Source organism: Stegostoma tigrinum, chromosome 5 (genome assembly GCF_030684315.1).
Source record: "Stegostoma tigrinum isolate sSteTig4 chromosome 5, sSteTig4.hap1, whole genome shotgun sequence".
Lineage (NCBI taxonomy): Eukaryota > Metazoa > Chordata > Chondrichthyes > Orectolobiformes > Stegostomatidae > Stegostoma > Stegostoma tigrinum.
In genome coordinates, this window is record NC_081358.1 from 31,453,114 (window position 1) to 31,465,170 (window position 12,057).

General features: G+C 40.5%; 1 protein-coding gene across 5 annotated transcripts in view; it reads right to left on the bottom strand.

Annotated features, from left to right (window-relative positions):
- Positions 1–9,182, bottom strand: part of sgk3 (serum/glucocorticoid regulated kinase family member 3) — a 79,112-nt gene extending 69,930 nt beyond the window's left edge. Inside the window, exon 1 of one of the 5 annotated variants that reach the window (XM_048529817.2) lies at positions 8,437–8,709. The gene's annotated coding sequence lies outside the window, so the exon portion shown is untranslated. Of the gene's footprint in view, positions 1–8,436; positions 8,710–8,921; positions 9,132–9,163 lie in introns of those variants that run through there. The other 4 variants (XM_059645891.1, XM_048529814.2, XM_048529815.2 and 1 more) reach the window with 4 other exon arrangements.
- Between the last annotated feature and the right edge of the window lie 2,875 nt (positions 9,183–12,057).

Genomic DNA, 12,057 nt, shown 5'->3' on the forward strand with positions numbered 1-12,057 from the left:
TTACCATACTGTAAAGAGAGCCATAGAGTCAAAAAGCTTGGAAATGGGCCCTCCAGACCAACTAGGCCACACTCCCAAACTAAACCAGTCCCACTTGCCTGTATTTGGCCCATATCCCTCCAAACCATCCTATTCATGTACTTATCTGTATGTTTTTTAAACTCTGTAACTGTATCTGTATCCACCACTTCCTCTAGCAGTTCATTAAACACACAAAACACTGCGCAAAAAAAAGTTGCCCCTCGTGTCCATTTTAAATCTCTCTTTTCACCTCAAGGTAGATCAGAAAACCCAGAAGTCGTGTACATCAAAAAAATGATAAGGATGGAATAAAATAAATCAGAACAGAATATGCAGGTTCAAGAGTTAACCAAATAACTGCAAAACAGAAAGTTAAAAAAAATTGACAGTGTAAGGAGACAAGTGAAAGCCAAGTCCACATTTAAAATTATTTCTATACTCTCCTTTACAGAGTTTAAATTATTGACAGACTATAGGGAATTCCAACAGCTGGAAAAATGACCAGCGACACTTCCTTGGTAATATTCCGCACTGATCTTTCGGATTCACCTAGAGATGCAACTGGCATTAAGAAAAGGTACAGTATAAATATGACAGCTCTTGGATCTCTGTTTAGTCATGATTTTATACAGAACTTTAAGTATGAAAACTCAATTTAGTGGCTCAAATTATAGTTTGATAGGTTGTATGGTTAGACAGAAAAATACGATTACTTTACAAAACTTGAAGCAAATCCAGAATGACTACAATGTACTCAGACACAATATGAATATAGGAAATAAAAACAATAAAAATTAAGCCACAAAATTAAAAGTGAAGCTACAGAAAATGTGTAAATCAATCACGAAACCATTGAGGAGATGAAGTTCAAGAAGGTATTTCTAAGGACACATGAAAACACTAGAACAAGTAAACTAAGGAAAGGAGGAAAAGTTGATAGTTCCACAAATATTCCAGGATTCTTCTCTGTATTTATCAACTGAAACAAACACTGAACAACACATATCATGAGCTAAGATACCAACCCCATTCAAGCGATCACATATCCCAATGATCTGCTTTCAAACAATGGAGTCTTATGGAACAAAAAAAATGAGAACAAGAGCCAACTCAGGATAATCTCACGAAAATTCTTCTTTGACTCCCAAAGGCAATCAAGCCTGACTCTAGAAGACCATAAACATTTAATTCCTCATATTTACAGTGAACTAGCAACTTACTGTCTACAAATAGAAATTTTCATCTGAGAATTTTGAAGTTCCCTTTCAAAGTGCTGTGGTAAAATCAAAGCACATGGGCTGTTTCTATAATCTGTTCCAGAAATTTCCTGTCCTCTAACTTAATTTTCTGTATAGACATTTTACGGAAATGCTCTAGTCCTGTCATATTATACTTCATCTGGCCACAGGCTAATGCTTTTTTTTTGGGAAATCTTCAATCACACCTTTGCAAATTTAATTGGATTAGTTTACTGTCATGTACTTAAATGCTTACAGTGAAAAGTTTACAGTCACCACAGTACAGTGCCATCTTAGGTACAGATACTGAAGATCAAATTCTTAGGGAACAAAAAAAAATTAGAGAAGTAAAGAAATAAACAGTTCAGTATTATTACTTTTCTAATTTATTCGTAACAGTTGAGTAAAAAATTCAGAATATTAATCTTTCTGAGCCCATCCAATGCCAGCACCTACTCTCAGGGAAAACTTCCACTGCCTTCCTGTCCCCACTAACACGGCAAGAGTTGGGGGGGGGGGGGGGGGGGGGGGGAAGGTCGCCCCACTTTAGGCATCACCTCTTCATCACTAGGCTCACTTCACTGATGCCACTGAACCCACCTTGCCCTGCCACCAAGTGTCCTGCCTCTGCTGCCAGGCCAGGAGAGAATTTTTCAAAATAACCCTGACTTTTGGAGCTTGTTCCATACCAAAGAACTTTAAATGGGGTGACACTCAGAATCATCGATCCATGCAGTACCCAGGTCATTCAGCCCATTGAATCTGCACCGAGCCTCCGAAGAGCACCTCACCCTCTGCCCACAATCTCACATTTACCATGTCACATAACCTGCACATCTCTGGATACGATGAGCAATTTAGCATCCAATCCACCAAACCTGCACATCTTTGAACTGTGGGAGGAAACTGGAGCACGCAGAGGAAAGCCACACAGACACGGGGAGAATGTGCAAATTCTAAACAGACAGACCCCTGGGCTGGAGTCGAACCCAGATTCCTGGTGCTGTAAATTCCCCCAGGTCTCTTTATTGACACACTAACTACCAGGGTATTAAAAATGCCTGGAGCTTCTCAACCCAAATATTTTGCATTACATTTCAACAATGCTGCTACATTGCAATTAACTGGTCAAAGTTGGCAACCTATTAATTTGGCTAAAATTGCTAACCCTTGACCAATTTCATGTCACAGTGATTTAAAGAATAGAACTATTTACCCTGATCAAAATGGTTAATTATATAATAATCCCAACATGAAGCCTATTCATGACCCTATTCATACACAAACTGCAACGGTCTTAAAAACTTAGGGAACCATGATTTGAAAAGTTATTTAATGCTTGGAAATTACTACACAAATAACAAAAGTTTTCATCCTACAAGAATCATTTCCTTGAACAATTTAATTCTTGAAGCATGCAGGTGTTGGTGTTCCCATGTTTCTGCTGCCCATGTCCTTCAAGTTGAAGTGGTCGTGTGTATGGAAGGAGCTGTCTGAGGATCTGTGGTGAGTATCTGCAGTGCATCTTGTAGACAGCACATATTATTGCTTGTGAGCATTGGTGGAGAAGGACGCTTGAAGTTTATTCAAACTTCCTACACACCAAGTTGAGTGCGCTTGATGTGATTGGAATATTGCTTTCTGAAATTGTGGAGGAAGCCTGAGTTTAAAAAGTGATGTTTCAAATTCAATTATTCTTTGTTGAAGTGACCCACACCAGCAAAACAAAACATTGAAAATAGCAGAAGTCAGATATTTGGTCATTTCAAGTTTGCTGTATCCTTCAATAAAATCACAAATGAGGACAACATCCTCAACTCCACTTTCCTGCCTAAGCCCCAATTATCGTAGATTAACCAATGTTAAACAAAGTCTGTCCAATTCGGCCTTGAATATATTTAATGACCCAGCCTCCATTGTTCCTCATGGGCAGAATTCCAAAGATCAACAACCTTGTGACTGAAGCAATTCTTCTTCATCCCCTTCATAAGCCCTTTATTTGGAAAATGTACTCCCTAGATTCTGGATTCACCCATGAAAGAAAACATACTCTCTGCAGCTACCAGGTCAATTCCTCTCAGAATCTTACATGTTTCAATAAGATCACCTCTCATTCTTCTAAACTCCAATTAGTATAGATCCAAACTGCTCAGTCTTCCGTGAGAAGTCAATCTCTTCATCTCAGGAATCACCCTGATGAAATCTCTCCAGTATAAGTAATTTTCTCTTTGAATAAGACCATAAATCTGCACAGTACACTATATCTGATATCAACAATATCTTGCATAGTTATAGTAAGACATCCTTACTTGTATGCTCAATCCTCCTTGCAATAAATGCTAATGTTGCATTTGCCTAATTAGTTGCTGTACCTGTACGCTAAACAGTTTGAAACACATGTATGAAAATATCCAGATCTCTGTCCCACAACGATTGTGTCATTTCACAGTTCAAATAACATTTTGCCCTCCTTTTTCCCTACCAATTGAATAATCTCACATTTTTCCTCATTAAGCTCCACCTGCCAAATTCTAGCCTATTCACTTAAACCACCTCTTTGCAAATGTTGTGCGATCTCACGACCTTGTTTACCACTTATTTTTGTATGATCAGCAAGTGTGGCCACAATACACTTGATAGCTTCATTCAAGTCATTCATACAGGTGTAAACAGTGGAGATCCCAGCGACGCTCCACTCATTAACAGCTTGAACACATCCATGAAAGTGATACTTTTATCCCAGCTTTGTTACCGGTTAGTTAGCCAGTTCCCTATCATTGCTTATATCGCCTCCTGGAATGACCGTTTATGATCCAAATTCAAACAGCAGCTCCCAACATGCACTTGTGGTGGAACTTTTGGAATGAATGATTGACAATTCAGGCCATGGTGCAAACCTTGACAGAGTGCAATTTGAAATTAACACTAGAAAGATTCTGTAAGGGACACTAAATTAAAACCAGCTATGCAATTAATTGATGTGATAGCTACAGAAAAGAAATGAGATTTGGAAATAAGACTAAATGTTCGAAATGAACAATAAGGAGTTCTCAAGAGAAAAGGAAAAAAGAATGTTTCAATTATTCCTGTTACAACATTAACTTCTTAAATTTTTCTGTTTTCATAAGCTTATGCTATGCTGCTGTCATTTTCAAATACTTGAGCTTAAGATGTCACCCCATAAAAAACTAAAAGACCTGTTCTGCCTAAAAAGCTGGATGAAAGCTGGAGTCTGAGGTGTAATAATAAAGGAAGGTCTGATTAACACAGTGAAAGTGAGCATGGCAAGAAAGCATTCAAAATAATAATAATCTAGATTTGCTTACCCCATTGTTTTGCTTAGCTGAAGAAACAGAACTTCAAGAATTATTTGGTGTGGAGCTTGTAAATGTACTGCATCAAAATGAAACCTATTCCTTCTATTTTTTCCCTGGGTTATGACATTATTTCACACCTTTCCTGTCAGTAGAAGCTCTGACTTCATACCTCATGGTCATGTCACAAGCTGACTGGCTCTCTATGTGAAAACATCCAACTAAGCATTTCATGTTGGAAACTGCAGAACTGGATACCACAAACAGCAGTTTATTTTTTCAAACAAACTGCACAGCATGCACCAAAAAAACCATGAAGTTATCCTTAAAAATGTGTAATTTAATAAATGAAAATATTTTTCCATGCTAAGTTTAATTCCATTTCTTGTCAATATTTATTGTTTTGAAAATAATTAATACAGAGAGAAAAGATATCCAAGGATTCATATTTGAAAGAATAATAGAATGTGGGTATACTAATGCAAGCTTTTGTACTCAGTCTGAGCGCTCATGGTTTTGGGGATAATATATTGGCATTAGATACAGCACTGACAAAACAACAGGAAACAGAGTGTAGGAATAAATATGTCACTTTCAGATTGGTAAACTCTAACTGATGGGATGCCACAGGGATCACTGCTGTGTCTTTACTTAGAATCTAGATTAAATGACTTGGATGAAAGGACAGAGTAAATAGTATTGTCAGCAAATGCAGCTACAAAATTAGATGGTGAGCAAAGTTGTGAGAAGGACAAAGAGATGGTGAAGGAACTACACTGGTGATTGTGGATGTGAGTTTGCTCGCTGAGCTGGAAGGTTAGTTTTCAGACGTTTCGTCACCATTCTAGGTAACAGCATCAGTGAGCCTCTGATGAAACGCTGGTGTTATGTCCCACTTTCTATTTATCTGTTTAGGTTTCTGTGGGTTGGTGATGTCATTTCCTGTGTTGGTGATGTCACTTCCTGTTCTTTTTCTCAGAGGATGGTAGATTGGCTCCAAATCAATGTGTTTGTTGATGGAGTTCCGCTTGGAATGCCATGCTTCTAGGAATTCTCATGCGTGTCTCTGTTTGGCCTGTCCTAGGATGGATGTAATACCTTGCAAGAACTGTGACAAACACTACATTGGACAAACTGGCAGAATGCTAGCCACCAGGATACATGAACATCAACTAGCCACAAAACGACATGACCCACCATCACTCGTATCCTTACATACAGATGAGGAAGGACACCACTTTGATTGGGACAACACATCCATCCTAGGACAAGCCAAACGGAGACACGCACGAGAATTCCTAGAAGCATGGCATTCCAACTCCATCAACAAACACATTGGCTTGGAGCCAATCTACCATCCTCTGAGAAAAAGAACAGGAAATTTCATCACCAACCCAAGGAAACCTAAACAGATAAATAGAAAGTGGGACATAACACCAGTGCTTCCTTGGAGGCTCACTGATGATGTTACCTAGAATGGTGACGAAACGTCTGAAAACTAACCTTCCAGCTCAGCGAGCAAACTCACATCCAGAACCTCAACCTGAGCTACAAATCTTCTCAAAACTCGTTAACACTGGTGATTTAATTCAGTGAGCAAGAATTTGGGAAACGCGAGCAGTGTCAAAAAATGAGAGTCTACCAACTTTGATAGGAAAGATCTAAAAGCATGAAATTAATATTACTTAAATCAAGACGGACTACAAAATGTGGACATGATGAAATAAAAAAATTAGCCCGCAGGTACAGCAAAGAGAATGGTGTCCTCTATTACTAAACAGGTAGAGTATAAAAGTAGGGAAGGCTTGCTTCAGCTGTAGAGGGCATTAATGAAACCACACCCAGAGTACTATGTGCAATTTTGGTTTCCTTATTTAAGCAGAGATATTCTTGCATGGATGCAATTCAGAGAAGGTTTGTTAGATATCAGAATCAAGCAGAGACCTTGCAATCTGTATGGTGCAATCGTTGACTGTTTTAACTCTACTTGTAAAACAAGTGTTAACAATTCCTGAATCTATGTTTGGTTTCTTTAACTAAATAATGCATTATTGTAAGGCAATCTGAAATATTATTTTGAATGCTGTTCATTTACTTCCAAAGCAGTGTCAGTCATTCTTTCCTTTACCATTACAATGCTGATTTTTTTCCATTAGATAACATTCTTATTTTTAAATGCAAATCTAAATTTTACCGCTTTGAAAGCAGAGGAAAATCTAGTTGTTCAGTATTCTGATATCCACTAAAAGTTGCAGGTTAATGTTAATCGTGCCAGAAAAAATATTAAATGACAGTATTGCTTTCATCCTGAAATGAGTTTCAAAGCTCCTCTTTGTGCCATCATGAATGCCACTTACTTTCACTCATGTAACATTATTCAATTTCACTACTTGCTCAGCTCATCTGCTGCTAAATCTCATTGATGCCTTTATTCCCTGAAGACTCAATCATCCTGGCTTCCTGAGTTTTACCTTCTGTTTGAACTGGAGGTCAGCCAAATCTCTGTTGCCTGTGTTTTAACCTGCAGCAGCCTCTCTCTTCCAATCCTTTCATGGTGTTGCCCCAACCCATCTCTAAATCTCCTCAACCTCACTGTTCTCCTGACTCTGGCTTCTTGTGCATTACCAATTCTAATTGTGACACCATTAGTGAGTGTACCTTAGCAGGTTGAACCCCCATGAAGTTCTGGAATTCTCTCCATACATTTCTGCACCTTATTTGGTTTCTTGTAGACAGTGTTTCAAGATTTCCAGATAGACAAACTGGAGGCTGGAAGAACACAGCAATCCATGCAGCATCTGGAGGAAAGGAGAAGCCAACATTTCAGGTATTACCCTTCTTTGGGACAGGAGAAAGGTCATCCCCGAAATGTTGGCATCTCCTTTCCTCCAGATGCTGCCTGGCTTGCTCTGTTCTTCCAGCCTCCTGTTTGTCTGCCTTGGATTACAGCATGTGCAGTTTTTTAAAAATCTTTGCGACGTCCAGGATTTAGATACTTGACCCTACATATCCTATCGTGTCATATCTTGCAATGGCTCCATGAAGCGTTTTGGACAGACAACGGTGAAGGCCCTAGGTAAATATGAATGAATACTTATCCTTACTTAATCCAACATTTTATGTGGATACCTTTGGTGTCAGACAGTACCTCACTAAATTTCATTAGGGACTCAACATTTTCACTGAGGATTTAGAAAGAACGATGGTGGCTACCGAGAGCTTGATGACAAGAATCATTCACTCTCTCTTATCCAGGCAATCAGGTTCTGCCGAGGTGAATGTGCCGCAGTGATGACTTGATAGAAATGGAACTTTTCTCCCTAGTGAACTCTTCACTGCAATGCTGCATTCTCAAGTTCAGGTAGATCAAACATCGACAAAAATAGACATTTGCAGAGGCGTTCCAAATCAAGACCATCCAAATAAAGCAAAAAATCTGACTAGTGTTCAAAACAATTAACTAACAGACCAGAATTTGTACAGCAGATATGGCATTTTTAAACATTTCATAAATAAACCAAGTGAAATATTTCAGCAACATATAATGGTGATTTAGTATAAAGTATATTGAAGAAAATAACTGTAGTTTTTCACTTCGGCCGCGGTTCCTATCTTAACTTCGGAAAATTATGCTGTCGTTAGTTTAAAAACAAATAAACCAACGCTATTTCACTTCCCCACATTGGGGAAGATATAGGCAGATCACAATAACTGAGTTTTGCATCTGTATTTATTTGACATTCGACCCAGAATCGTCTCCGGACAACTTAACTCGTTAAAAGTATTTAATTCTTCGTGGCTGTGTGGATTAAACTTTCTTTTTAAATAGAGAGAGCATTGAATTGAGGTGGTGTATTACATACCATTCCCGTGATCAGAACCGGAGCTCTCGGCTTCTGCCGCCAGTTTGGATTTGGGTGGCTGGAGTCCACACTTTGCAAACCCTGTGTCCCCCCCTCCCCCGTGTGTGTTTGTCCGTCTGTCTCCCCTGTTGCAACAACACTAACCCCAACGCCTCCCCATCGCCACTGGACTCAGCCGGATGTCAGAGTTCCCCGTGACTACCCTCCCCCGCCCGTCCGCTCCCTGTCCCTGCATTTTCTATTCATTAATGTTCAGCTCTAAGTTTGAAGCGTTGCCAAATGGGATATCTGGTCTGTCACAACCCGGTAGTGGAACCTGCGCTGCAGACAGATAAACGCCAACTGTTTAAAAGCTCCTTTCTCGTACGTGTTATTTTTATTGGTGGGACTGTCAGTGAAATTCTGCTGAACAGATCGGAGAATGGAAACTTCCCACAAACAGCCCAAACTACTGCAACTCCGCTCACATACACTTTAAACCTTACATTTGTAATTTACACGTCGCCCCGCTTCACCGTGCAAGGAAATGATCTCTTTGATCTGCGGTGTGATTCGCTGCTCCCAGCTCCTCGGAACTTTCGCGTCTTTCTTTCCTCCTTCCCCGAGTTTCTAACTGAAATCTCTGACGTGACGGGTCTTTCGGCCCCTTCCCCACCCACGACTGTCAATAAAGGGACAATGCAAGTAGTCTCGGTCAGCGCAACCCAATTGTGAAAAAGTGTCTTACAAGCAACTGGGTGGCAACTTCTTAATTTGAACTCAAACTCTGACTTTGTGCTGGCATTTCTTCTTCTGGATGGCTCTTTTAAGAATGCGTTCACAGCCCCTACTGGCAGCCTCATTTATTGTCAGTGACTATCTCAGGCTAGTGCGATCTTTCCACTACTTTGATGATCCATTCAGTCCTGACTTAATTGCTAACTCACTTTCCATCGATTACAATTCTAGAGCGTCTACTTCCACAACATTGCCTGCCCGTAACTCACCTCCACTACCTTTTACAAAAAAATCTTCATTCATACCTTTGTCACTTCAGGCTCGACTCGTCCAGTGTTCCTCTAACCAACAACCAATATTCCGTCCTTCAGAAACTAATTCTCACGTGTGCCAAAATTCGACCCAACACTAAGAATCGAGTAGAGTCATACAGCACCGAAACAGAACCCTTCAATCCAACTTGTCCATGCCAACCGGGTAAGCAAAATTATTCTCACCCTATTTGCTAGCATTTGGCCCATATCCCTCTTAAACATTAATAAAATGTGAGGCTGGATGAACACAGCAGGCCAAGCAGCATCTCAGGAGCACAAAAGCTGACGTTTCGGGCCTAGACCCTTCATCATTCTCTCTGATGCTGGCCTGCTGTGTTCATCCAGCCTCACATTTTATTATCTTGGAATCTCCAGCATCTGCAGTTCCCATTATCTCTCTCCCTCTTAAACATTTCCTACTTATATACCCATCCAGAAGCCTTTTAAATGTTGTAATTATCCTTTTAAAATCATGCCTCTTTTGCCTTAAACCTATGCCCTCTAGTTTTGGACTTCCCAACCCCAGGGAAAAGACCTTGGCTATCTAATCTAACATCATAATTTTATAATGATTTTATAAACCTGTATAGGGTCACCCCTAGGCCTCCGATGCTCCAAAGAAATTTTCAAGACATATTCAGGTAGCTCAAGACCAGAATTTCCCCAACTTTCCTTTGGTGTAAAGGGGCCTGATACTTTCTAATTGACCTGTTCAGAGATGTTACTACACACTCTGAGGCCGGTGAGGTTTGAAACTACGTATCCTGGCTCAGAGGTAGGGATGGTACAACTGCAAAATAAGTTAGTGGTTAGTGAATGCTGAAATTGTAGAGATTGTAGGGAGGTCAGCCAGGTTAGACGGCACAAAATATGAGTTCCCTGCTTGGGGCTGTGAACCTGGTGCAGTCAGGGAACCCTGGCTGATGGATATAAACAGGGGTGTCAGAGGTTCTAGTAGCTCTGACAGCTGACTCTGAGGGAAATGGATCAGTGTCAAGGACTCTCTGTAAATGAAGAGTAATTTGGTGATGGGATACTGACCTCTGTGGAGTTATTTCAGAAATAAAAACAGAAAATGCTGGAGAAGCTCAGTCCAGAAGCATCTATAGGAGGAGAAACAGAACAGTGATTTGATTTTGATTTTATTGTCATATGTACCAAAATACAGTGAAAAGCTTTGTTTAGACCATAAGACATTGGAGTGGAAGTAAGGCCATTTGGCCCATCGAGACCACTCTGCCATTTAAATCATGGCTGATGGGCATTTCAACTCCACTCCCCTGCACTCTCCCCGTAGCCCTTGATTCCTTGTGAGATCAAGAATTTATTGATCTCTGCCTTGAAGGCATCTAACATCTCAGCCTCCACTGCACTCCATGGCAATGAATTCCACAAGCCCACCACTCTCTGGCTGAAGAAATGTCTCCTCATTTCTGTTTTAAATTTACCCCCTCTAATTCTAAGGCTGTGCCCAAGGGTCCTAGTTTCCCCATCTAACGGAAACATCTTCCCAGCATCCACCCTTTCTAAGCCATACATTATCTTGTAAGTTTCTATTAGATCTCCCCTCACTCTTCTAAACTCTAATGAATACAATTGTTTATGAGCCATACAGGCGGTCACAGCAAGCAAAGGACGTACAGATCAAAAAGACTTAGAGGTATACAGGTTACATTGCAGGTTACATTATTTGAGGCAAAAGTCCATTCAAAAGTCTGATAATGGCCAGAAAGAAGCTGATTCTGAACCTGCTTGTGTGTATGTTCAAGATTCTGTATCTTCTGCCTGACAGAAGAGGTTGTAAGAGATCATTACCAGGGTGCGATGGGTCTTTGATGATGTTGGCCGTGAGCTGTGTAAATGGAGTCCATGGATGGAGGGTTGGCTTCTGAGCAGAACACCTTCTGTAGTTTCTTACATTCTTGGGCAATATAGTTGTCGTAACAGGCCGTTACGCACCTGGACAGTTTGCTTTCAGTGATGCATCTGTAGAAGTTGGTGAGGGACCTTAAGGACAAGCCAAATTCCCTGAGCTGCCTACAGAAGAAGAGGTGTTGTTGTGCCTTCTTGACTGTTGCATTTACGTGGAGAGTTCAGGACAGGTTGTCAGTTATCATCACTCCAAGGAACTTGATGCTTTTCACTCTCTCAACCTCAATTCCGTTGATGTAGATAGGAGTGTGTTCTCCTCCTTTCTGTCTGAAGTCGATGATCAGTTCTTTAGTTTGCTGATATTGAGAGACAGATTGTTTTCATTGAACCACGTCACCAAGCCCTCTATCTCCCTTCTGTATTTTGATTCATTGTTGTTAGATAGCCATACCACTATGGTGGTGACATCAGTGAACTTGTCAATGGCGTTCATTCAGAATTTGACAACACAGTTGTAGGTGTACAGGGAGTACAGTAGGGGGCTGAGGACCCATCCTTGTGGGGGGCTCCAGTGTTGAATGTTATTGTGGAGAAGGTACAGTTACCTATCCTCACTGATTTTGGTCTGTGGGACAGGAAGTTGAGGATCCAGTTGCAGAGGGTGGAGCTGAGACCAAGGTCTTGCAGTTTTGAGATCAGTCTGGAGGGGATCATGGTA